Source organism: Lutra lutra, chromosome 7 (genome assembly GCF_902655055.1).
Source record: "Lutra lutra chromosome 7, mLutLut1.2, whole genome shotgun sequence".
NCBI lineage: Eukaryota > Metazoa > Chordata > Mammalia > Carnivora > Mustelidae > Lutra > Lutra lutra.
Window position 1 is genome coordinate 146921527 of NC_062284.1, and position 26047 is coordinate 146947573.

General features: G+C 56.7%; 1 long non-coding RNA gene and 1 gene segment (V, D, J or C); one reads left to right on the forward strand and one right to left on the reverse strand.

Moving 5' to 3' along the window:
• LOC125104225 (immunoglobulin alpha-2 heavy chain-like) overlaps positions 1–26047 on the reverse strand; it is a 401593-nt gene that overhangs the window by 26722 nt on the left and 348824 nt on the right.
• LOC125104256 (uncharacterized) overlaps positions 1–26047 on the forward strand; it is a 37321-nt gene that overhangs the window by 1187 nt on the left and 10087 nt on the right. Inside the window, exon 2 of the long non-coding RNA XR_007128627.1 lies at positions 16363–16370. This is a non-coding gene — a long non-coding RNA (uncharacterized LOC125104256). The remainder of the gene's footprint in view (positions 1–16362; positions 16371–26047) is intronic.

Consider the following 26047-nt stretch of genomic DNA (forward strand, 5'->3'; position numbering starts at 1 on the left):
TGTGTACACACTGTGTCTGTAGCGCACACACAAGCGTGCATGCATGTGCACACACGTGTGTCTGTAGTGCACACGCGAGCGTGCATGCCCGTGCGTGCAGTGCTCGTGTGCACACATGGGTGCACACGCGTGCGAGCACGGCACAATGCAGGTGTGCACACGCGCGTGGCTGTGCGCACGCACATGTGTGTATGCACGCATGTGTGCGTGTGTGATCGCGTGTGCGAAGATAGGGTTGCTCTGTGGGACGGGCTTGTTTTCCGTGGGTCTGGACTCAGCGTCCAGGTGGGCTCTGGGATGGTCCCCTCCATGGGAGCTCAGGGCCGCCTGCCTCTGCCCCTTTGGGGTTCGAGGTTGAGTGTCCCCACGAGTGGACAGGCCTGGCCCCAGGCAGGACCCCCACACCTGGGAGAGGGTGGGAGCCTGTTTGTGGAGTGCCTGAGGGCAAAGGAGGGCCTGTCCCCACACACGGGGGAGGCGCGGCCTCTGTGTTGGCACAGAGCAACCACGCAGAGTCTCAGGAGGCCCAGGGCGCCCAGGGCAGGAGGACAGGCCAGCGTCCCCAGAACTTGGGCTGGTACAGAAGTGGGAAAGAGTGTGCGCTCACTTCCCTGAGGGCTCCGGAGAGGCTTCTGTGATCCCTGACCACACCCTGCAGCCCCGGTAGCTCCTGGTTGCAGGGACGGCCTGGAGTGTGGCCACCTCTGGCAAAGTCCCCTGTCCTGCCTCAGGCGACTCCTGGCCACATGCTGTGGCAGCCTGTGCAGACCTGCCCACTCGGAGTCCAGGCCCCCTTGGGACCCGCTCTCTCCCACCAACGGTGACCCCTTGGCCTCGGAGCCGGGCTGTCCCTGCCGCCCAGAGACCCGGGTGTCCTGAGCTCTGCCTCGGAAAGAACCATGACAGCGTCGCTGGGTCCCAGGGCAGTGCTGGGTGCTTTATTTCATGCAGGGGCGCCTGCCCGGGAGGTATGTACACAGGGGTGGGGGCTCCGGCATCCTCGTGGGACCCCAAGAGCCTGTGGGTGGGGGGCTTGCTGGGGGGCCGGGCGTGTTGCTCATTTACCCGGAGACTGGGAGATGGTTAGCTCTGTGTGGTGGTTCGGGAGGGCTTCATGCAGCACTGCACACGTGAAGACGTCTCCCCGCTGCCAGCGCTCCTTGCCCACCAAGAGCTTGCTGTAGAGGAAGTAGCTGCCGTCCGCATCCAGCTGGGGCGCGGTGGTTCGGACACTGGCCTCTGGTAACTGCTGGCCGCTGCTCTGCCACTCCACATCAATGTCAGCTGGGTAGAAGTCTTTGACCAGGCAGGTCACACTGACGGTGTTCTTGGCTGCTATCTCCTTCGGGGACGGGGGCAGGACATACACACTGGGCTGCTGGGGATTCCCTGTGGGGTCAGAGGTCAGCACAGATGGTCACTCGGAGGGTGGAGGGCTGCGCTTGGTCTGCAAGACCCCCTCTTTGACCCTCCCTGCTCCCCAGCCACGCTGCTGCTCACCTCTGGCCTTGGAGATGGTCCTCTCAATGGAGGATGGGAGAGCTTTGTTGTTGACCTTGCACTTGAAGGCCTTCCCCTGGAGCCAGTCCTGGTGCTGGATGGGGAGGACACTGACCACACGGAAGGTGCTGTTGAACTGCTGCTCACGCGGATTCGTCCTGGCCGTGTGCACCTCCTGGTTGTCCACGAACCAGCTGATCTGGACCTCAGGGTCTTCTTGGTCCAGGTCCACCACCACGCATGTGACCTCGGGGGTGTGGGCCATCCTGAGGACGTCCCTGGGTTTTGGGGGGAAGATGAAGACCGAAGGTCCTCCCAGCATATAAGAGCCTACTGAGGGAGACAGAGCACAGGGGTCAGATCGTGGGTGGGCTTCCTCTTGGACATCCGTTGCCCTCACCGGACCGGCTTGGGGTGGAGAACAAGGTCGTGCTAACTTACCTCGGTATGAGAATTCTTCATTCGAGCACACACAGCCTGGGCTCACTGCAGAGAGAGCAACTGGGCATTACTGGGTGTCTGGGCTGGGCACAGGTTGGGGTGGGCATAGGTGACGGCCAGGTCTTGGGCGGTTCCCAGACCAGGGACTGGAGTGGGGGTAAGCCGCTGGATGCCAACACCCAGAGGATCTCCTCCCTCAATTGGGAGGCCTGCAGGTGGGGCAGACAGTGGTGCCTCCCCTGTGCCCTGGGGTCCAGGCTGGCCAGGTGACCTGGCCTGTGTCCCAGCGGACACCCTCCCTAAGGCCCGTCCTCTCACCTCTCTTGTCCACCTTGGTGTTACTGGCTGGGTGGGCCACGGTGCAGATGATGGGGTCGCTGATCTCCAGGCTGGAGGGCACGGTCACCATGCTGCTGCGAGAGTAGAGCCCCGAGGACTGCAGGACGGATGGGAAGGTGTGCACACCGCTGGTCAAGGAGCCGGAGTTCCAGGACACAGTGACAGGCTCAGGGAAGTAGCCGGATACCAGGCAGGCCAGGGCCACCGTGGGTCCGGAGGTGACCCCGCAGCTGGGGGCCAGTGGGAAAACCGATGGGGCCGTGGTGGAAGCTGCAAGGGAGAAGGTTGTGTGACCACCAGGGTCTCACCCCTGTGACTGTCAGGGCAGGACAGCAGGTGCCCAGGGCACCTGGGCGTCCAGGGCCCAGCACCCATGTGATTCCTGGACGTCTGCAGACCAGCTGCCTGGCCTGGCTCTCTGCGGCCACGGGTCCTGGACTCATCAGCCTGGTCAGGGCTGGGTGACCACCTGGGTCAGAGTCTCCTGGGCCTCTGGTCCAGGGTTCCGACTCGAGCTTCCTCTGGGTGTCCGGCCTGACCAAGCCTGTCTGAGCCCTGACCTGTGGCCCCTGCTCGCAGCTGGCTCCTGCTGGCCCCCTGAGCCCACTGCCCTGCTGTCCCCACCGGATTGTGCCTTGGACCAGTGGAGACGTCCACGCACGGCCCCTGCCCCTCAGGGCCCCACGTCTTCTGGGTCGGCTCTGCAGCCCAAGCAGCCGGGCCCCGGGCCCCGTCCCTGCCCCGAACCCACCAGACCCTCCTCAGGTCTTCGTGGCATGGCCCCCCCACCGAGTTCACTGAGGGCCTGGCCAGCCAGTGTCCCTGGCCTGGGCCATCCCCGCTCTGGGGCCTGTCCAGCTCCTTGCTCTCCACGGAGCCCTTCAGCCGACATTTTCCTGAGCCTGTTGCCCCTCAGCATGGAGGGGAGCCTTGCGCTGCCCTGGCTGTCCTGTCCCGTGTGGGACCAGCACCTCAGCATCTCAGAGCCCTGGTCCCAGCCAGCCTCTCCCCTCTGGCCCTGCATTCCCTCCCGCCACAGCCCAGGCTGGCTGCCCTGCGTCAAGCTCTGGTCGGGCCCCACGCTCTCTCCTCCCCTGGGTCCGCGGCGCCGGGCCTCCCCACCGGGGGTGACATGTCCACCTCTTCTGTTCCTCGTCCCCACGAGCCTCCGAACAGGGCTCGCACCCCGGGACCAAAGAACGGGTTCCCCTCGTCCCCTCAAAGGTGGCCACCCCTGGGCCTTCCTCCCGAGAGACCTTCCCACCCGGCTACAGTTTCCACCCTACCTTGTCCACCGCGCCCCAGATGCCAGGCCACCGGCCCCGAGGGAGGGATTCTCACCAGGCTCTTGCCCTCGGGGCCTCTGTATGTTCCTGCTGACAGTGCCCAGTGCCCCAGAGCTCCGGCCTCCAGTCCTGCCTCCCCCCAGGGCTCCTGGGACAGACCCTGCCCCTCCTGCTCTCCTCCCTGCCCCTGCTCACCTGCACAAGCTCTGTCTGCTCCCTGAGCCCCCGGGGCAGACCCTGCCCCTCCTGCTCTCCCCCTGCCCCTGCTCCCCTGCACAAGCTCTGTCTGCTCCCTGAGCCCCCGGGGCAGACGCTGCCCCTCCTGCGGCCCCCCACCCCGCCCCTGCTCAACTGCTCAAGCTATGCCAGCTCCCTTGGCCACTGGGGCAGCCTCATGCCCCTCCGGCTCTACCCCTGACCCTGCTCACCTGAACAAGCTCTGCCTGCTCCCTGAGCCCCTGGGGCAGCCCCCTGCCCCTCCTGCTCTCCTCCATGCCCCTGCTCACCTACACAAGCTCTGCCTGCTCCCTAAGCCCCTGGGGCAGCCCCCTGCCCCTCCTGCTCTCCCCCTTGCCCCTGCTCACCTGCACAAGCTCTGCCTGCTCCCTGAGCCCCTGGGGCAGCCCCCTGCCCCTCCTGCTCTCCCCCTTGCCCCTGCTCACCTACACAAGCTCTGCCTGCTCCCTGAGCCCCTGGGGCAGCCCCCTGTCCCTCCTGCTCTCCCCCTTGCCCCTGCTCCCCTACACAAGCTCTGCCTGCTCCCTGAGCCCCTGGGGCAGCCCCCTGCCCCTCCTGCTCTCCCCCTTGCCCCTGCTCACCTGCACAAGCTCTGCCTGCTCCCTGAGCCCCTGGGGCAGCCCCCTGCCCCTCCTACTGTCCCCCCTTCCCCTGCTCACCTGCACAAGCTCTGTCTGCTCCCTGAGCCCCTGGGACAGACCCTGCCCCTCCTGCGGCCCCCGCCCTCCGCCCCTGCTCACCTGCTCAAGCTATGCCAGCTCCCTTGGCCACTGGGGCAGCCCCCTGCCCCTCCTGCTCTCCCCCTGCCCCTGCTCACCTGCACAAGCTCTGTCTGCTCCCTTAGCACCTGGGACAGACCCTGCCCCTCCTGCTCTCCCCCTGCCCCTGCTCACCTACACAAGCTCTGCCTGCTCCCTGAGCCCCTGGGGCAGCCCCCTGCCCCTCCTGCTCTCCCCCTTGCCCCTGCTCACCTGCACAAGCTCTGCCTGCTCCCTGAGCCCCTGGGGCAGCCCCCTGCCCCTCCTGCTCTCCCCCTTGCCCCTGCTCACCTGCACAAGCTCTGCCTGCTCCCTGAGCCCCTGGGGCAGCCCCCTGCCCCTCCTACTGTCCCCCCTTCCCCTGCTCACCTGAACAAGCTCTGTCTGCTCCCTGAGCCCCTGGGACAGACCCTGCCCCTCCTGCAGCCCCCGCCCCCCGCCCCTGCTCACCTGCTCAAGCTATGCCAGCTCCCTTGGCCACTGGGGCAGCCCCCTGCCCCTCCTGCTCTCCCCCTGCCCCTGCTCACCTGCACAAGCTCTGTCTGCTCCCTTAGCACCTGGGACAGACCCTGCCCCTCCTGCTCTCCCCCTGCCCCTGCTCACCTGCACAAGCTCTGTCTGCTCCCTGAGCTCCTGGGGCAGCCCCCTGCCCCTCCTGCTGCCCCCCTGCCCTGCTCACCTGTAGGAGCTCTGCCTGCTCCCTGAGCCCCTGGGACAGACCCTGCCCCTCCTGCTCTCGCCCCTGCCCCTGCTCACCTGCACAAGCTCTGTCTGCTCCCTGAGCCCCTGGGACAGACCCTGCCCCTCCTGCTCTCGCCCCTGCCCCTGCTCACCTGCACAAGCTCTGTCTGCTCCCTGAGCCCCTGGGACAGACGCTGCCCCTCCTGCGGCCCCCCACCCCGCCCCTGCTCACCTGCTCAAGCTATGCCAGCTCCCTTGGGACTGGGGCAGCCTCATGCCCCTCCGGCTCTCCCGCTGCCCCTGCTCACCTGAACAAGCTCTGTCTGCTCCCTTAGCCCCTGGGACAGACGCTGCCCCTCCTGCTCTCGCCCCTGCCCCTGCTCACCTGCACAAGCTCTGTCTGCTCCCTGAGCCCCTGGGACAGACCCTGCCCCTCCTGCTCTCCCCCTGCCCCTGCTCACCTGCACAAGCTCTGTCTGCTCCCTGAGCCCCCGGGACAGACGCTGCCCCTCCTGCAGCCCCCCACCCCGCCCCTGCTCAACTGCTCAAGCTATGCCAGCTCCCTTGGCCACTGGGGCAGCCTCATGCCCCTCCGGCTCTACCCCTGACCCTGCTCACCTGAACAAGCTCTGTCTGCTCCTGAGCTCCCGGGGCAGCCCCCTGCCCCTCCTGCTCTCCTCCATGCCCCTGCTCACCTACACAAGCTCTGCCTGCTCCCTGAGCCCCTGGGGCAGCCCCCTGCCCCTCCTGCTCTCCCCCTTGCCCCTGCTCACCTACACAAGCTCTGCCTGCTCCCTGAGACCCTGGGGCAGCCCCCTGCCCCTCCTGCTCTCCCCCTTGCCCCTGCTCACCTACACAAGCTCTGCCTGCTCCCTGAGCCCCTGGGGCAGCCCCCTGCCCCTCCTGCTCTCCCCCTTGCCCCTGCTCACCTGCACAAGCTCTGCCTGCTCCCTGAGCCCCTGGGGCAGCCCCCTGCCCCTCCTACTGTCCCCCCTTCCCCTGCTCACCTGAACAAGCTCTGTCTGCTCCCTGAGCCCCTGGGACAGCCCCTGCCCCTCCTGCAGCCCCCGCCCCCCGCCCCTGCTCACCTGCTCAAGCTATGCCAGCTCCCTTGGCCACTGGGGCAGCCCCCTGCCCCTCCTGCTCTCCCCCTGCCCCTGCTCACCTGCACAAGCTCTGTCTGCTCCCTTAGCACCTGGGACAGACCCTGCCCCTCCTGCTCTCCCCCTGCCCCTGCTCACCTGCACAAGCTCTGTCTGCTCCCTGAGCTCCTGGGGCAGCCCCCTGCCCCTCCTGCTGCCCCCCTGCCCTGCTCACCTGTAGGAGCTCTGCCTGCTCCCTGAGCCCCTGGGACAGACCCTGCCCCTCCTGCTCTCGCCCCTGCCCCTGCTCACCTGCACAAGCTCTGTCTGCTCCCTGAGCCCCTGGGACAGACCCTGCCCCTCCTGCGGCCCCCGCCCCCCGCCCCTGCTCACCTGCTCAAGCTATGCCAGCTCCCTTGGGACTGGGGCAGCCTCATGCCCCTCCGGCTCTCCCGCTGCCCCTGCTCACCTGAACAAGCTCTGTCTGCTCCCTTAGCCCCTGGGACAGACGCTGCCCCTCCTGCTCTCGCCCCTGCCCCTGCTCACCTGCACAAGCTCTGTCTGCTCCCTGAGCCCCTGGGACAGACCCTGCCCCTCCTGCGGCCCCCGCCCCCCGCCCCTGCTCACCTGCTCAAGCTATGCCAGCTCCCTTGGCCACTGGGGCAGCCTCATGCCCCTCCGGCTCTCCCCCTGCCCCTGCTCACCTGAACAAGCTCTGTCTGCTCCTGAGCTCCTGGGGAAGCCCCCTGCCCCTCCTGCTCTCCCCCTTGCCCCTGCTCACCTGCACAAGCTCTGCCTGGTCCCTGAGACCCTGGGGCAGCCCCCTACCCTCCTGCTCTCCTCCATGCCCCTGCTCACCTACACAAGCTCTGCCTGCTCCCTGAGCCCCTGGGGCAGCCCCCTGCCCCTCCTGCTCTCCCCCTTGCCCCTGCTCACCTACACAAGCTCTGCCTGCTCCCTGAGCCCCTGGGGCAGCCCCCTGCCCCTCCTGCTCTCCCCCTTGCCCCTGCTCACCTGCACAAGCTCTGCCTGCTCCCTGAGCCCCTGGGGCAGCCCCCTGCCCCTCCTGCTCTCCCCCTTGCCCCTGCTCACCTGCACAAGCTCTGCCTGCTCCCTGAGCCCCTGGGGCAGCCCCCTGCCCCTCCTACTGTCCCCCCTTCCCCTGCTCACCTGAACAAGCTCTGTCTGCTCCCTGAGCCCCTGGGGCAGCCCCCTGCTCCTCCTGCTGTCCCCCCTTCCCCTGCTCACCTGCACAAGCTCTGCCTGCTCCCTGAGCCCCTGGGGCAGCCCCCTGCCCCTCCTGCTCTCCCCCTTGCCCCTGCTCACCTGCACAAGCTCTGCCTGCTCCCTGAGCCCCTGGGGCAGCCCCCTGCCCCTCCTGCTCTCCCCCTTGCCCCTGCTCACCTGCACAAGCTCTGCCTGCTCCCTGAGCCCCTGGGGCAGCCCCCTCCCCCTCCTACTGTCCCCCCTTCCCCTGCTCACCTGAACAAGCTCTGTCTGCTCCCTGAGCCCCTGGGGCAGCCCCCTGCCCCTCCTGCTGTCCCCCCTTCCCCTGCTCACCTGAACAAGCTCTGCCTGCTCCCTGAGACCCTGGGGCAGCCCCCTGCCCCTCCTGCTCTCCCCCTTGCCCCTGCTCACCTGCACAAGCTCTGCCTGCTCCCTGAGCCCCTGGGGCAGCCCCCTGCCCCTCCTACTGTCCCCCCTTCCCCTGCTCACCTGAACAAGCTCTGTCTGCTCCCTGAGCCCCTGGGGCAGCCCCCTGCCCCTCCTGCTGTCCCCCCTTCCCCTGCTCACCTGAACAAGCTCTGCCTGCTCCCTGAGACCCTGGGGCAGCCCCCTGCCCCTCCTGCTGTACCCCACCCCGCCCATGCTCACCTGCTCAAGCTATGCCAGCTCCCTTGGCCACTGGGGCAGCTTCCTGCCCCTCTGGCTCTCCCCCTGCCTCTGCTCACCTACACAAGCTCTGCCTGCTCCCTGAGCCCCCGGGGCAGCCCCCGGCCCCTCCTGCTGTCCCCATACCCCTGCTCACCTGCACAATCTCTGCCTGCTCCCGTGAGCCCCTGGGGCAGCCCTTGTCCCTTCTGATCTCCAGCTCTACCCCTGCTCACCTGCACAAACTCTGAGGGCTCCCCTGAGCCCCTGGGGCAGCCTCCTGCGCCTCCTGCTCTCCCCGCTGAACCGGCTCACCTGCATAAGCCCTGTCTGCTCGCTGAGCCCCTGGGTAGCCCCCTGCCCCTCCTGCTCTCCCCCCTGCCCCTGCTCACCCACACAAGCACTGCCAGCTCCTCTGAGCCCCTGGTGCAACCCCCTGCCCCTCCTGCTGTCCCCCCTGCCCCTGTTCACCTACACAAGCTCTGCCTGCTCCCTGAGACCCTGGGGCAGCCCCCTCCCCTCCTGCTGTCCCCCCACCCCTGCTCACCTACACAAGCTCTGCCAGCTCCCCTGAGTCCCTGGGGCAGCCCCCTGCCCTCCTGCTGTCCCCCCACCCCTGCTCACCTACACAAGCTCTGCCTGCTCCCCTGAGCCCCTGGGGCAGCCCCCTGCCCTCCTGCTGTCTCCCCACCCCTGCTCACCTACACAAGCTGTGCCTGCTCCCTGAGTCCCTGGGGCAGCCCCCTGCCCCTCCTGCTCTCCCCCTTGCCCCTGTTCACCTGCACAAGCTCTGCCTGCTCCCCTGAGCCCCCGTGGCAGCCCCCTGCCCCTCCTGTTCTCCCCCCTGCCCCTGCTCACTTGCACAAGCTCTCCCAGCACCCCTGAGACCTTGGGACAGACCCTGCCCCTCCTGCTCTCCCCCTGCCCCTGCTCTCCTGCACAAGCTCTGCCAGCTCCCCTGAGCCCCTGGGGCAGCTCCCTGCCCCTCCTGCTCTCCCCCCTGCCCCTGCTCACCTGCACAAGCTCTCCCTGCTCCCCTGAGCCCCTGGGGCAGCCCCCTGACCCTCCTGCTCTCCCCCTTGCCCCTGCTCACCTTGGCAAACTCTGCCTGGGGCAATCCCCCTGCCCCTCCTGCTCTCCCCCCTGCCCTTGCTCACCTGCACAACCTCTGAGGGTTCCACTGAGCCCCTGGGCCACCTCTTGCTTCTGTAACCTTCCCGGTTCCTGCTCAGCTCTAGCTGCTGTGCCACTGGCCCGTGGACTCATCGACTACAGCAGCCTTCTGCCCCACATGCCCTGTGATCTCTCTGCCCAGGTCGGGAGCACAGTCCCAGACTTCTGTGTGTCCCTAGGGCTGCCCTTGTCCCTGCTACCTGTCCCAGACCCTTTAGCCCAGGTTTGGCCTCTGACCCTCAGCCCCTGGGCTCCTGCAGCACATTGAGCTCCCTGATCAGCCCCTGTGCTGCTGTCTGGGCTTGAGCACATGAGAGCCATGGCAGCCCTACCCCCTTGTCCTGCTCTCACCTGCTGCTCATCTGAGGCCACCCAGGGCCCCGCGCACAACACCTCCGACCCTGCCCTGGGGCTTGAGCTGGCTCCCGTGGGTGTTCAGGACCCCCTGGAGGCCTCTTCCTCCCTGGGGCTGAGCCAGCCCCTCCCTGTGTCCTCCCCTCAGACCCCTCTGTCCATCCTTGCCTCGATCCTGCTGTGACTCAAGATGGCCCAGCCCGGGCTCCCAGCACAGGTGGTGAGCGGCAACCCTCAGGCCTCTGCCCTTCTCCCGTCACCATCCTTGAAGTTCCGGTCCTGGCCCCCCTTCGTCTGCATCTGGTGTGTCCCGCAGTGTTGGCATGGGTGTTCCCCTCCCGTGCCCCTCTCGTCCCTGCGTTGGGTTGGGCCACGGGCCTCGGCGGCCCGCCTGCCCCTGCCTTGCCCTGCGCTGGCTCAGCTGCTCTGCCTCCCCAGGGGTCCTGAGGGCGCGGCCTGTCCTCCGCTCCTGCAGCCGGTCCTGGGTCGCCCCTCACTCCCTCGGCCCTTGCTGCGTGCAGACCCCACTCACGGTGGCCGGAGCTGTGCAAGGAGCCACCCTGCAGCCTCGCTCATGCCCGCACCCGCCTCTCCCCTGCCGCGGCCCAGGCACACACGTGTCCTTGTGGCTGGGCTCTGTGCCCACAGCCCTGCTTCCTAGCTTCCAGGCAGCTCTGGGAAGACTAAGAACAGGATCGAAACCGAGGGGCTTGGCTTGCTTCCTGAAGTTCCCTTTTCTTCTGGGTGGTTTCTGTCTCAGAGGAGCTGGGGGACCTCCAGACACGGCCAAAGCTGCTGCAGGTGGGTGTGTGGGAGTGGGGTGTGGTGGGTGCCCCGGGGCCCAAGGGAGAGCACAGGACCCCCACCCCTCCCGGCATGTGCTCCCCTTGCTCTCTGCCTCCTGCAGGGAAATGTCTGCTGTCTGCTCCCGGGCAGACCAGCATAACCTGCTCTCCACTGAGCCCTCGGTGCCCCCAGCCCTGGGGGGCTCTTCCTTGTGTCCCTGCTAGTGTGGCTGCCGACTGTCCCACGCATACCTGCGGACCAGCCTCACACTTGTCCTGTCCACACAGCACGATGCCTCCCACCTGGAATGTCGTCCTCCTGTTCCATCCGTGCCGGCAGCTCCAAAGAACTGGACGTCGAGTGTGTGTGTGGAGAGCAGCGTATCTGAAGGCCGCTGTGTCCCGTGTCCCCACACCCAGCGGAAACCATGTCAGCAACCTCCTCGGGTCTCACTGTGACCCCAGAAGCAGAGCTGGGAGGTCCACGGGAGGGTGTGACCTCACCCCGATGGCTGTACCCTGGGAGCCTGTGTGTGGAGCGCCCGTGCCCATTGGAAGAGCGTGGCCATCGAGTCCCCCTGAGCCTGCCCTGTGGGCCCGTCCTGGGCTGTCCCCACAGAGTGAACAAGACTTTTAAATTCTCTAGGAGAGAGAAGGAGAGAGCCCCCCGAGGGCATGTCAGGACGCAGTCCGGGACACGTGCCTGTGGCCGTGAAGAACGCACCGGCCTATGCACCTCCTTCCCTCCTGCAAATGCTCCCGAGACTGTGGGTTGGCACACAGGCAGGATGCGGGAGATCTCCTGTCGAGGAACGCTGGCAGGAGGTGCCTGCTGGGCCCTTGAGGAAGGATGTGTCCCTTAGGACAACTCCTCCACCAGGCAGGTGCACAGTGCGGGCTTTGGTCAGTCTTTGGGAGGCCAAGCCTGTGTACCGTCACACTGATGGAGAGAGAGGTCTGCCGTAGCCTCCCCTGCTCGTCCGCGCTGGGGTTTTGTCTCTCCGCAGGGCTAATGGGGCGGAATCCGCACGGGCTCCTGACAGCGGCGGCCCTGAGCGTGGACGCCTGGACATCCGTCCTTATGGAACGTGTGTTTGGTGTGAAGATGCCTCCAGCCCCCGCACACCTGCAGACTTGCAGCCCTCAGGCCCATTCCTGAGGAGCCGCCCGGTCGTCAGCCCCTGTGGGCACGTGTGGACCCCAGTCTGGCCGGCATGTGCTGAGTCGGGGCCAGCAGCAGGCTCCACACTGCCCCGTCCCCCTGCACGTCCAGGAAGCACATTTAGAGGGAGGGTAGATGAGGTGTTCCCGGGGCTGGGGGAGGGGGCGAAGAGGGGACAGGGCAGCAGAGGGGATCTTCTGCAGAAGGGAGCTTTGTTGGCAGGCAGCGAGATGGGGAGCACGTGGACAGCGTCCTCCCGGCGGGGCTGCCCAGCGCGGCACCACAGACAGTGACCCGCAGGCCTGCGGCTGGGAACCCACTCCTGGGGACTTCATAGGTGCTGAGCCCAGTGTGACCTGTGCCCTTGAGTCCCTGTGATCTGCTGCTGACACCGGCTCGTCTTGTCACAAGCGTAGTCCTTGTAAGCAAGCTACGCGCGCGTCATGGCAGAACCTGGGACATGGAGGGGCTCTGGGTGTGTGCAAACACTTCCTTCTGCTCTCGTTATCTCTAAACTTAGTGGGAAAGGACACTGTCTTCCAGTCATAAGGGAAGGAAGTCATGGGGATGACGGCACTGTGATGGCGGTGTGGGGGACGGGTGCGGCCTGCACCCTCGAGGGGAGCGAGAGTCATGTGGAGACTGGTGTAGCTTTGTGACATCACCAGGGAGTCAGGAAAGAGATCTGACCTGCACTTTGTTCTGACTGATGGGGGGCACCTTCCACGGGTCAGGGGCAGTGCCCGGCCTGACCCCGCACCGTCCACGTGTGAGGAGCGCTCCTGGGCTCGTGGCCTCGTCCCTCCCAGCCCCGCCCCCACCATCATGGGGCTTCTCCTCTCCGTCCGTGTCCCTCCTCAGCCTCTTGTAGGGACACCCGCCATCACACCTCGGGCCTGGCCCATCTCATCTGAAGTGCCTCAGCGTCAACCACACCTGCACAGACCCGTTCTCCAACAAGGTCGCATTCACAGGGTCCAGGGTTTAGGCCGTGGACATGGCTCTCGGGGGCCAGCATTCGGCCGACCGTGCCGGGTTCATGACAGAAGGAAAGAAAGAGGGACTGAGGGACCCTGAGAAGGCCCTTTCCTGCCGGGGGGGCCGTGAAGGCAGCATCCCTGGCAGCGTCCACCCCGCGGCCTGCTCTCGGGCTGGGCGCCCCGTGTGCTGGGCTCCACGGGCCCTCCTGACCGGCGACCAGCACAGCGGCCTCCCTGGCTCGGGGTGCATGCACTCGGCCGCGTGCGATGGCCTCTGGCTCTCACGGTCGGTGTGAGCCCAGCCCTTGGCCTCATGCTGGGGTCCATGGGGCAGGCCTTCTGATCTGGGGCACCAGAGAAGGAAGACACTCAGCTCTGCCCTTGGGGGACCCTCGGTCCAGGAGACGGGCGGGAGGTACCCAGGCCTGGGCTCCCGAGAACCTTGCAGGAGGGTGGGGGTCTCGACAGCGCAAAACGGACAAAGCTCTCTTAGAATTTTATTCTATTACCCATCTGTGAGTCTGTCATCTCTCCCCCTGTCCGTCCACCCGTGTACCTGCCCACCCACCGTCTGTCCCCACCCCTCTCTGTCCGTCTGTGTATCTACCGTCCATCCCTGCCCCCTCCCCGTCCCTGCCCATCGCTCTCTCTGACTCTCTCGAGCCACCTATGTGTACTTTTGGGCCATATCCAGTTTCCGGCTACAGAACTTTCCTCCCCCCTTGCCACGACTCCACAGGGGTCTGGGCCATGTGCGGAGAATACAGGGCCTGTTCCTGCCTGGCTCCCTTTTGAGCAATTTTAAGGGAAAAGGGAAGGTGTTCCTGGAGGCCCGGGAGGGCAGCTGCTGGGACCCGCGCGGGCCCGGAGGTGGCATTTAGGGCGGGGTTTCTCCCATCAAGAGGTACAGATCGGCGCGACCGAGGACATTCCGGGAGGCTCCAGGCCATCTCCCGCGTTTAGTCCAAGCGAGGCCGCGTGGCTCCGACGTCACGGGGACGTGTCTGGATGTGTGCGAGTTTCCTGCAGGTCGCCCGTGGCCGGAGCGGACGGAGAGGGTGTGCTGGGGGCAAAGACGGAGCCGCTGGTCTGAGGTCGGGTCCCGGCCCTGTGAGCTCGGTCGCCGTTAGAGCAGAGCCTGGCCGGGCGCTTGGGATGGCCGTACCGCGGGCGTCTCCTTCACTGGACCGGTGTGGGGCCGGTCTCCTGAGAGCACGCGTGTGCACCCGTGTGTGTGCGTGTGAATGTGTGTGAGTGTGTGTGTGCGTGGGCGTGCATGTGAACAAGGCTGGCATGTGGGGTCTAGGGCTGTATGAGACCCCCACACAGGTGGGTGACTGGTGGGGCTGGGCTTGGGCCCTGGCTCTGACCCTCAGCCTCCAGCCCTGGGATGGAGCCAGCAGCCTGTCCTGGAGTACGGGTCAGCTCTGCCGTCCAGCCCAGTCCCACCATGTTCGGCCCAGCTCAGCACAGAGCAGCTCAGCTAGGACCAGCATGGGGGAAGGGGAGCTCAGCCTCAGTGTCCTGACCAGAAACGGGGTGGGAACCCCCAGGGGCCTCTGTAGCCCTGGGAGTTCCTCTTTTTTTTAAGTTCTTGGGAAGTGTGTCAGCAACATCAGGGTTGAAATGAGTCCTTGTGCCGTGGACTCAGTAGGCTTCTCTCCGTGGCCTCTCGTGTGCTCGCTCCCCCGATGCCACGGCTGACATGCTGTGCCGCACACACCGTGGTGGTCACCGGGATGCCCCAGGAAGGGAGGGGGCGCCGGGCGCCATCACTGCTGTCCCCAAGGCAGCCCTGCGAGGAAAGGGTCGTGGCTGCTTTGGGCACGAGAAGCCACAGCCTGCGTGGCCACGTGCCTGAGACGTGGATGCAGGGGTCCTTGTGGCACGTTCCCTTGTTCCCAGTGTCCCACTGCCTGGAGGAGTGGGCTGGGGGTGAGTGTGCAGGGCGAGAGTCCCCCGGCCCGCCCTGGGCGTCCTGCTGGCAGGGGGCCTCCCGCATCGTCCTCACACCCCTTCCCGAGCCCGTGTCCTGCCGCTGGGTCTCTTACTGGGGCTGCAGTTGGGTGGTGAGTCCAGGGAGGACCGGCGGGGACTGTGGGCAGGCTGGGTCCACCGTGCGGTTGGCCGGCGGCCCCGGAAGATGGCTGTGTCTGGTGCAGCTGGGGTGGACTGTGTCATGGATCTGTGGGTGTCACCACGGCTGTGGGGACCACGGAGTGGCATCGGATGCTGGTCCTTTGGGGCGGCGTGCACTGTTGACGCACCAGTGACGTGTGTGCAGCTGTGGTGGTCTGGGCTGGGCCTCACCCTCACACTGCGGGCATGTCCTGCAGGCCTGTGTGTCCCGGAACCCCCGGAAAGGCTGAGCGTCCACTCGGGGAGGCCGCGATGGGGGGCCCTCCCAGCGTGCGCTGCCGCCGGCCCCGCTCCCCGCGTGCACTCCTGCGAGGCCTCGTGTGGCCGTTTGGAGCGGGAGACACCAGGGACCCACCCTCTGGGCCCAGCAGCCGAGGGCCAGCACTGCCCGTGCGGGGAGGCTGTGTGGAGGTCGCCTCTGTCAGGTGTGGTGCCCTCGGGGGGACACTCGGGCTCATTTAGAAGACGGGAGATGCTGCAGCGTGGTTGGGCCGGACAGGCCTGGACGGAAGGCCTGGGGCAGACAGGGCCCAGCCCGACCTCCCTGCTCCCCCAGGGCAGCCTGACCCACCCTTGGCGCTGGGTCAGGTGCTGCGTGGGAGGCGGAGGGCGAGCGCCCGGTTCCTTGGAAGGGCCCACGGTTCTGAGAGAAACCACAGGGCAGGCAGAGCCCCACCCTGCAGCCTGCTGCCCCCGCGGGCCCAGGCCAGGTGTGGCCAGTCCGTGCAGCCTGCACCCAGGGGAGCGTGCCGGGCCTGGCCTCCACGGCAGCCCTGGCCCACCCTGGCGACCCCCTTCTCATTCTTCCCCGGCTGGGGGGCTGGGGCCGCCGTGCCCAGCCGGTCTCCGGGCTCTGTGCCGAAGACACAGGATGAACCCTGTGGAGGCTGCTGCTGGCCCTGTTGGCAGCCCAGCCGCCCTTGGGGTCCTGCGGTCTTGGAGGACAATGATCTCATCTCCTCCTGGGTCCCACCGAGGCAGCTGAGCTCTGAGCTCACGTGTCCGTGCTGACCCCGCTCTGCTCCTCTCTGGGGCTGTGGCCCTGCCCTGCCTCCAGCATCACCCTGGCTCGTCCCCCTTGTGTCCAAGAGCAGGCCTGGCTGCCCCACCCAGCAGTCACTGTGCCCTCAGCCTCTGAGGCTCTGGCGTCACACCTTCCTGCCTGTAGAGGTGCCGAGCGTGGCCCCACGAAGCTGCTCCTGTATTCACTGGCCTGGGGCGGGTCTGCACCGAGACGTGCTGCTTCTCAGCTGTGCCCGTGTGCGCGTGGGAGCCCGTGTGTGCGTGGGAGCCTCTGTGTGTCAGCAGCTGGAGCCTCTGTTCTTGGGCCTCCTGGCTGGTGTTCCCGTTGGGTCCTTCTTAGTTTCCTCCACAGGTGCCCAGTCAAGGGATCAGCTAAGGGTTTGAGGAGAGCTTACATGCAGATTTTGGGGTTCACCCTAGTGGCTTCCTCCAAGACGCAGTGTGGACCATGGACTGTGCATGAGCGATGTGGTCAGAAGACATGGTGCAAACCCTGGCACCCTCCCCGCAGGCAGGGGCTGAGGCTCTCCGAGGCTGCAGTTTCTTCCAGGTAAGACAGTGACAGTGGCCCCACCTCTCGCATTGTGAGCACGGAGCGAGAGGAGGTCCGAGTGACCGTCAGTCTCCCACGCTCACCCAGCCAGGCTATTCAAGCAGACAGCATCCTACCTGTGCAGGGAAATCAGTGCACTTCAGGGAGAGGACATGGTCCTCCATAATGTGGGTGGGCCTCATCCAAGCAGTCGAGGGACTGAAGGACAAAGCCCGAGGTTTCCTGGAGAAGAAGGAGTTCTGCCCCAAGACTCCAGTGTTAGCTCCTGCCTGAGATTCCAGGCTGCTGGGCGGCCCCGCAGGTTCCCGATGTCTGGTCGACACCCACAGGCAATGAGCCAGTTCCTGGAAAGGAGTCCCTCTAGGTCTATGTGTCTGCCTCTAGCATAGTTCAACTGTACTTGTAGGGTTGTGTCTCTGTGTCCTACCTCTCATCTCCTTCCTCCTGGTTCTGTTACTCTGGGTCTCTATCTCTTATAGCCCATCTCTCTCCTCTAGGTCTGTTACTGTGGATTTCTCTCTTACCTGTGTTCCGTCTCCTGTAGGTTCTGTTACTGTGGGTCTCTATCTCTTACGTGTCTTCTGTCTCCTCTAGGATCTGTTACTGGGGGTCTGTATCTCTGTCCTGTGTTCTGTTCCTCTAGGTTCTTGACTGTACATCTCTACATCTTACTTGTCTTCTATCTCATCAAGGATGTTACTGTGTCTCTTTATCTGTTTTCTGTCTGTCTCTTGTATGTGTGTTACTGTAGGTCTCTATCTCTTACCTCCCATCTCTCTTGTCTTGGTTTTGTTACTGTTGGCTTCTATCTCTTCTTTTAATGAATTACAATTTGATATTTTAAATTATGTTCAGTTAGCCACTGTATAGTACATCATTAGTTTTTGATGTAGTGTAATGATTCATTAGTTGTGTATAACACCCGTGTCACAGAACGTGCTCTCATTAATACCCACCTTGCTACCCCATTACCTACCCCTAGCTCCTCTGAAACCCTCATTTTGTTTCCTGAGTCCATAGTGTCTCATGGTCCACCTCCCTCTCTGATTTCTTCCCCTTTGGATTTCCATCCCTTCCCCTGTGGTCCTCCATGTTATTCCTTATGCTCCACATTTGAGTGAGACCATATGACAATTGTTGTTCTCTGATTGACGTATTTCACTTGGCATAATCCCCTCCAGTTCCATCCATGTCAGTGTGAATGGTGGGTGTTCATAATTTCTGCTGGCTGAGTAATACCCCATTGTGTATATGGACCACATCATCGTTATCCATTCGTCCACTGAAGGGGATCTTGGCTCTTTCCACAGTTTGGCAACCGTGGCCATTGCTGCTAGGAACATTGGGGTACAGATAGCCCTTCTTTTCACTACATCTGTATCTTTGGGGTAAATACTCAATAGTGCAATTGCAGGGTCATAGGGAAGCTCTATTTTTAATTTCTTAACGAATCTCCACACTGTTCTCCAAAGTGGCTGCACCAACTTGCATTCCCAGAAACAGTGTAAGAGGGCTCCTCTTTCTCCACATCCTCTTCAACACTTGTTGTTTCCTTTTTTGTTAATTTTGGCCATTCTAACTGGTGTAAGGTGGTATCTCACTGTTGTTTTTTTTTTTTTTTTGTTAAGATTTTATTTATTTGACAGAGATCACAAGTAGGCAAGTAGGCAGAGAAGCAGGCAGAGAGAGAGGAGGAAGCAGGCTCCCTGCCGAGCAGAGAGCCCAATGTGGGGCTCGATCCCAGGTCCCTGAGATCATGACCTGAGCTGAAGGCAGAGGCTTAACCCACTGAGCCACCCAGGCACCCCATCTCCCTGTGATTTTTAAAAAATTTTTATTCATTTTTAATAATTTCTTTTCAGTGTTCCAGAATTTATTGTTTATGATGGCTAGTGATGTTGGACACTTTTTCATGTGTCTGTTAGCCATTTGTGTATCTTTTTTGGAGAAATGTCTGTTCATCAGTTCATGTCTACTGCCCATTTTTTGACTGGGTTATTAGTTTTTTGAGTTTTGAGTTTGAGGAGCTCTTTTTAGATCTTGGATGTCAGCCCTTTGTCTGTACTGTCATTTGCAAATATCTTCTTCCATTCCGTGGGTTCCCTCTTTGTTTTGTTGACTGTTTCCTTTGCTGTGCAGAAGCTTTTGATCTTGATGAAGCCCCAAAAGTTCATTTTGGCCTTTTTTTCCTTTGCCTTTTGAGACATATCATTTTTAAAATTTTATTATTTTTTAAAAATTTCTTTTCAGCATAACAGAATTCATTGGTTTTGCCCCACACCCAGTGCTCCATGCAGTACACGCCCTCCTTAATACCCACCACCTGGTTCCCCCAAACTCCCACACCCGCCTCTTCAAAACCCTCAGATTGTTTCTCAGAGTCCACAGTCTCTCATGGTTCTTAAATTCCACCAACTCCCTTCTCTCCATCTCCCCATGTCCTCAGTGTTATTCCATTTGCTCCACAAATCAGTGAAACCATATGATAATTGACTCTCTCTGCTTGACTTAATTCACTCAGTATCATCTCTTCCAGTCCCGTCCATGTTGCTACAAAAGTTGGGGATTCATCCTCTCTGATGGAGGCATCATACTCCATAGTGTATATGGACCACATCTTCCTTATCCATTCGTCCGTTGAAGGGCCTCTTGGTTCTTTCCACAGTTTGGCGACCGTGGCCATTGCTGCCATGAACATTGGGGTACAGATGGCCCTTCTTTTCACTCCATCAGTATCTTTGGGGTAAATACCCAGTAGTGCAATAGCAGGGTCCTAGGGAAGCTCTATTTTTAATTTCTTGAGGAATCTCCACACTGTTCTCCAAAGTGGCTGCACCAACTCGCATTCCCACCAATGGTGTAAGAGGGTTCCCCTTTCTCCACATCCCCTCCAGCACATGTTGTTTCCTGTCTTGCTAATTTTGGCCATTCTAACTGGTGGAAGGTGGTATCTCAATGTGGTTTTAATTTGAATCTCCCTGATGGCTAGTGATGATGGACATTTTTTTATGATAGCCATTTGTATGTCTTCATTGGAGAAGTGTCTGTTCATATCTTCTGCCCATTTTTTAAATATGATTGTCTGTTTTGTGTGTGTTGAGTTTGAGGAGTTCTTTATAGATCCTGGATATCAACCTTTTGTCTGTACTGTCATTTGCAAATATCTTCTTCCATTTCGTGGGTTGCCTCTTTGTTTTGTTGACTGTTTCCTTTGCTGTGCAGAAGCTTTTGATCTTGATGAAGTCCCCAAAGTTCATCTTCGCTTTTGTTTCCTTTGCCTTTGGAGACATATCTTGAAAGAAGTTGCTGTGGCTGATATCGAAGTGGTTACTGCCTATGTTCTCCTCTAGGATTCTGATGGATTCCTGTCTCACATTGAGGTCTTTTATCCATTTTGAGTTTATCTTTGTGTATGGTGGAAGAGAATGGTCGAGTTTCATTCTTCTACTTATAGCTGTCCAATATTCCCAGCACCATTTATTGAAGAGACTGTCTTTTTTCCACTGTATATTTTTTCTTGCTTTGTCGAAGATTATTTGCCCATAGAGTTGAGGGTCCATATCTGGGCTCTGTTGCAGTGGTCTATGTGCCTGTTTTTATGCCAGTACCATGCTGTCTTGGTGATCACAGCTTTGTAGTAAACCTTGAAATCAGGTAATGTGATGCAGCCAGTTTTATTTGTTTTTCAACATTTCCTTAGCGATTCGGGGTCTCTTCTGATTCCATACAAATTTTAGGATTATTTGCTCCAGCTCTTTGAAAAATACTGGTGCAATTTTGATTGGAATGGCATTAAAAGTATAGTTGCTCTAGGCAGTATAGATATTTTAACAATGTTTATTCTTCCGACCCAAGAGCATGGAATGGTCTTCAATCTTTTTTTGTCTTCTTCAATTTCTTTCATGAGTGTTCTGTATTTCCTCGAGCACAGATCCTTTCCCTCTTTGGTTAGGTTGATTCCCAGGTATCTTATGGTTCTTGGTGCTATAGTAAATGGAATTGATTCTCTAATTTCCCTTTCTGTATTTTCATTGTTAGTGTATAAGAAAGCCACTGATTTCTGTACATTGACTTTGTATCCTGCCACGTTACTGAATTGCTGTATGAGTTCTAGCAGTTTGCGGATGGAGTCTTTTGGGTTTTCCATATAAAGAATCATGACATCTGCGAAGAGAGAGAGTTTGACTTCTTCATTGCCAATTTGGATACCTTTTATTTCTCTTTGTTGTCTGATTGCTGTTGCTAGGACTTCTAATACTATGTTGAACAAGAGTGGTGAGAGTGGGCATCCTTGTCGTGTTCCTGATTAAACGGGAAGGCTGCAAGCTTTTTCCCATTGAGGATGATATTTGCTGTGGGTCTTTCATAGATTTGATGAAGTTCAGGAATGTTCCCTCTATCCCTATACTTTGAAGCATTTTAATCAGGAACAGATGCTGGAATTTGTCAAAAAAAATTTTTTTTTTGCATCAATTGAGAAGACCATGTGGTTCTTCTCTCTTCTCTTATTGATTTGTTCTATCACATTGATTGATTTGCTAGTGTTGAATCATCCTTGTAACCCAGGGATGAATACCTCCTGGTCATGGTGGATGATCTTCTTAATGTGCTATTGGATCCTGTTTGCTAGGATCTTGTTGAGAATCTTAGCATTCACATTCATCAGTGATATTGGTCTGAAATTCTCCTTTTTGGTGTGGTCTTTGCCTGGTTTAGGGATCAGGGTAGTGCTGGCTTCATAAAAAGAGTCTGGAAGTTTTCCTTCTGCTTCAATTTTTTGAAACAGCTTCAGGAGAATAGGTGTTATTTCTTCTTTGAAAGTTTGGTATTCCCCAGGGAATCCGTCAGGCCCTGGGCTCTTGTTTTTTGGGAGGTTTTTGATCACTGCTTCAATCTCATTACTAGATAATGGTCTATTCAGGTTGTCAATTTCTTCCTGGTTCAATTTTGGGAGTTTAAAGTTTTCCAGGAATGCATCCATTTCATCTAGGTTGCTTAGCTTATTGGCATATAACTGTTGATAATAACTACTGATGATTGTTTCTACTTCCTTGGTGTTAGTTGTGATCTCTCCCTTTTCATTCATAATTTTATTAATTTGAGCTTTCTCTCTTTTCTTTTGGATTAGTGTGGCCAATGGTTTATTGATCTTTTTGATTCCTTCAAAAAACCAGCTTCTAGTTTCATTGATACGTTCTACTGTATCTCTGGTTTCTACCTCATTGATCTCTGCTCTAATCTTGATTATTTCCCTTCTTATGTGTGGGGTTGGTTTGATTTGTTGTTGATTCTCCAGTTCCTTAAGGTGTAGAGACAGCTGGTGTGTTCTGGATTTTTCGATTTTTTTGAGGGAGGCTTGGATGGCTATATATTTCCCCCTTAGGACCGCCTTTGCTGTATCCCATAGGTTTTGGGCCGAAGTGTCTTCATTCTCATTGGTTTCCATGAATTGTTTCAGTTCTTCTTTGATCTCCTGGTTGATCCAAGCATTCTTAAGCAAGGTGGTCTTTAGCTTCCAGGTGTTTGAGTTCCTTCGGAACTTTCCCTCATGATTGAGCTCCAGTTTCAAAGCATTGTGATCTGAGTATATGCAGGGAATAATCTCGGTCTTTTGGTATTGGTTGAGTCCTGATTTGTGACCCAGTATGTGTTCTATTCTGGAGAAGGTTCCATGTGCACTTGAGAAGAATGAGTATTCTGTTGTTTTAGGGTGGAATGTTCTGTATATATCCATGAGGTCCATCTGGTCCAATGTGTCATTCAATTCTCTTGTTTCTTTATTGATTTTCTGCTTGGATGATCTGCCTATTACTGAGAGAGGCGTGTTAAGATCTCCTACTATTAATGTATTCATATCAATATGACTCTTTATCTTGATTAATAGTTTTCTTTTGTAATTGGCTGCTGCCATATTGGGGGCATAGATATTTACAATTGTTAGATCATCCTGGTGGATAGTCCCTTTAAGAATGATGTAGTGTCCTTCTGTATCTCTGACTACAGTCTTTAGTTTAAAATCTAATTTATCTGATATGAGAATTGCTACCCCGGCCTTCTTTTGAGGCCCATTGGCATGAAAGATGCTTCTCCATCCCTTCGCTTTCAGTCTGGGTGTATCTTTAGGTTCAAATTGGGTCTCTTGTAGACAACATATGGATGGGTCCTGTCGTTTTATCCAATCTGCAACCCTGTTTCTTTTGATGGGCGCATTTAGGCCATTCACACTGAGAGTGATTATTGATAGATACGTTTTTATCGACATTGTGTTACCTTTGAAGTCTTTCTTTCTGTAGATTGTCTCTATATTTCTGTTCAATGCTATTCTTAGGATTTCCCCTCTTTTATAGAACCCCCCTTAATATTTCCTGCAGTGTTGGTTTGGTGGTTGCATAGTCTTTTAAGCCTTGCTGGTCTTGGAAACTCTTTATCTCTCCATCCATTTTGAATTTCAGTCTTGCTGGGTAAAGTATTCTTGGCTGCATGTTCTTCTCATTTAGTGCCCTGAATATATCTTGCCAGCCCTTTCTGGCTTGCCAGGTTTCTGTGGACAGGTCTGACATTATTCTGATGGGCTTTCCCCTGTACATAAGGAGCTTCTTTTTCCTAGCTTCCTTCAAGAGGGTCTGCCTACAATTATAATTCTTCATTCTTACTATTAGGTGTCTCGAGGACTTTCAAGAATCTATAATCTTGGGGGGAGACCGTTCTCTCTCTAATACATGAACACTGGTTCCATTCGCGAGATTGGGAAAATTTTCATGGAGAACTTGTTCCAGAATATCTTGCAGACTTCTTTCTTTCTCCTCCCCTTCAGGGATTCCAATAATTCTGACGTTGGAACGTTCCATGGCATCATTTATTTCCCTGATTCTGTTTTCGTGGCTTCTAAGCTGTTGTTTTTGGAGACATATCTTGAAAGAAGTTGCTGTGGCCAAAATTGAAGAGGTTACTACCTATGTTCTCCTCTACGATTTTGATGGATTCCTGCCTCACATTGAGGTCTTTCATCCATTTTGAGTTCATCTTTCTGGATAGTGTAAGAGAATGGTCACGTTTCATTCTTCTGGATGAAGCTGTCCAATTTTCCCAGCACCATTTATTGAAGAGACTTTTTTCCATTGGCTACTTTTTTCCTGATTTCTCAAATATTAGTTGACATAGAATTGAGGGTCCATATCTGGGCTTTCTACTCTGTTCCCCTGGTCTATGTGTCTGTTTTTGTACCAGTATCATGCTGTCTTGGTGATCACAGCTTTGTAGTAAAGCTTGAAGTCAGGCAATGTGATGCCCCCCCCCAGGTTAGTTTTTCCTTTTCAACCTTCCCTTGGTGATTTGGGATCTTTTCTTGTTCCATACAAATTTTAGGATTTTTTGTTCTAGCTCCTTGAAATATGCCAATGGAATTTTAATAAGGATGGCATTGAAAGTGCAGATTGCTCTGGGCACGGTAGACATTTTAACAATGTTTACTCTTCCAATCCATGAGCATGGAATGTTTTTCTATCTTTTTGTTTCTTCCTCATTTCTTTCGGAAGTGTTCTGTAGTTTCTGTAGTGTAGACCATTTACCTCTTTGGTTACATTCATTCCTAGGTATCTTATGGTTTTTGTTATCATTGAAAATGGAATTGATTCCTTAATTTCTCTTCCTACAGTTATATTGTTAGTATAGAAAAGCAACTGATTTCTGTGCATTGATTTTGTATTCTGCCACACTGATGAATTGCTATGAGTTCTAGTATTTTAGGGTGGGGTATTTTGGGTTTTCTACATAAGGTATCATGTCATCTGCCAAGAGGGATAGTTTGACCTCTTTGCCAATTTGGATGCCTTTTATTTCTTTTTCTTGTCTGATTGCTGAAGCTAGGACTTCTAGCACTATTTTGAACAACAGTGGTGAGATTGGTCATCCTTGTCATGTCACTGACCTTAAAGGAAAAGCTCTCAGCTTTTCCCCAATGATAATGATATTTGATATGGGCTTTTCATAGATGACTTTTATGATATTGAGAATGTTTCCTCTAATACTATACTCTGAAGAGTTTTCATCTGGAATGGATGGTGTATTTTCTCAAATCCTTTTTCTGCATCAATTGAGAGGATCATACAGTTCTTGTTTTTCTTTTATTGATGTGTTCTTTCACACTGATTGATTTGTGAATGTTGAACCACCCTTGTATCCCAGGAATAAATCCCACTTGGTTATGGTGGATCATCCTTTTCATGTACTGTTGGATCCTATTGGCTAGGATCTTGTTGAGTATTTTGGCATTCAGGTTAATCAGGGATATTGGTTTTTAATTCTCCTTTTTGATGGATCATTGTCTGGCTTGAGGATCAGGGTAATGTTGGCCTCAAAGAAAGAATTTGGAAGTTTCCTTTCTGTTTCTATTTTTTGAAACAACTTCGGTAGAATAATTATTATTTCTGCTTTAAATGTTTGGTACAATACCCCTGGGAATCCATCAGGCCCTGGACTTTTGTTTTTTGGGAGGTTTTGATTACTGCTTCGATTTCATTACTGGTTATTGGTCTATTCAGGTTGTCTATTTTTTTCTGTTTCAGTCTTGGTCATTTATAAGTTTCCAGGAATGCAACCATTTCTTCCAGTTTGCTTAATTTGTTGGTGTATAGTTGCTGATAATAATTTTTAATAATTGTTTCTATTTCCTTGGTATTAGTTGTGATGTCTTCCCTCTTATTCATGATTTTATTAATTTGGGTCCTTTCTCTTTTCTTTTGTATAAGTCTGGACAGTGATTTATCAATCTTATTTTTAAAAAAATTTATTTATTTATTTGACACACACACATACACAGAGCACAAACAGGGGGAAGTAGCAGGCAGAGTGAGAGGGAGAAGGAGGCTTCCTGCTGAGCAAGGAGCCTGATGTGGGGCTTGATCCCAGGTCTCTGGGATTATGACCTGAGCTGAAGGCAGTTGCTTAACCAACTGAGACATGCAGGTGCCTTGGTTTATCAATCTTATCAATTCTTTCAAAGAACAAGCTTCTAGTTTTGTTGATCTGTTCTACTGTTTTTCTGATTTCTATTTCACTGATCTCTGCTGTAATCTTTATATTTCTTCTCTCCTGCTCAGTTTAAGTTTTATTTGCTCTTCTGTCTCCTGCTTTTTAAGGTAAGGTTAGCTTGTGCATTTGGGATTTTTCTAATTTTCTAAGAGAAGCTTGGATGGCTATGTATTTCCCTCTTAGGACCACCTTTGCAGTATCCCATAGATTTTGGACTGAAGTGTCTTTGTTCTCATTACTTTGCATGAATTATTTAATTTCTTCTTAAATTACTTGTTTGACCCAATCATTCTTTAACAGATGCTCTTTAACTTCCCAGTATTTGAGTTCCTTCCAATTTTTTTTTCTGATTGAGTTCCCATTTCAAGACATTGTAGTCTGATAACATAAAGGAATAATTTCAGTTTTTTGGAGTTGGCTGAGACCTGATTTGTGACCCAGTATGTGATCTATTCTGGAGAAAGTTCCATGTGTATTTGAGAAGAATGAATATTCTGGAACACTGAAAAAAAAAAAAAAGAAAGTGCACTGTGCTTAAAAAAAAAAAGAAATTCTCTATATATCACTAAAAAAAAAAAAAAAAGGAATGAGTATTCTGTTGTGTTAGGATGGAATGCTCCGTATATATTTATGAAGTCCAAGTGGTCCATGT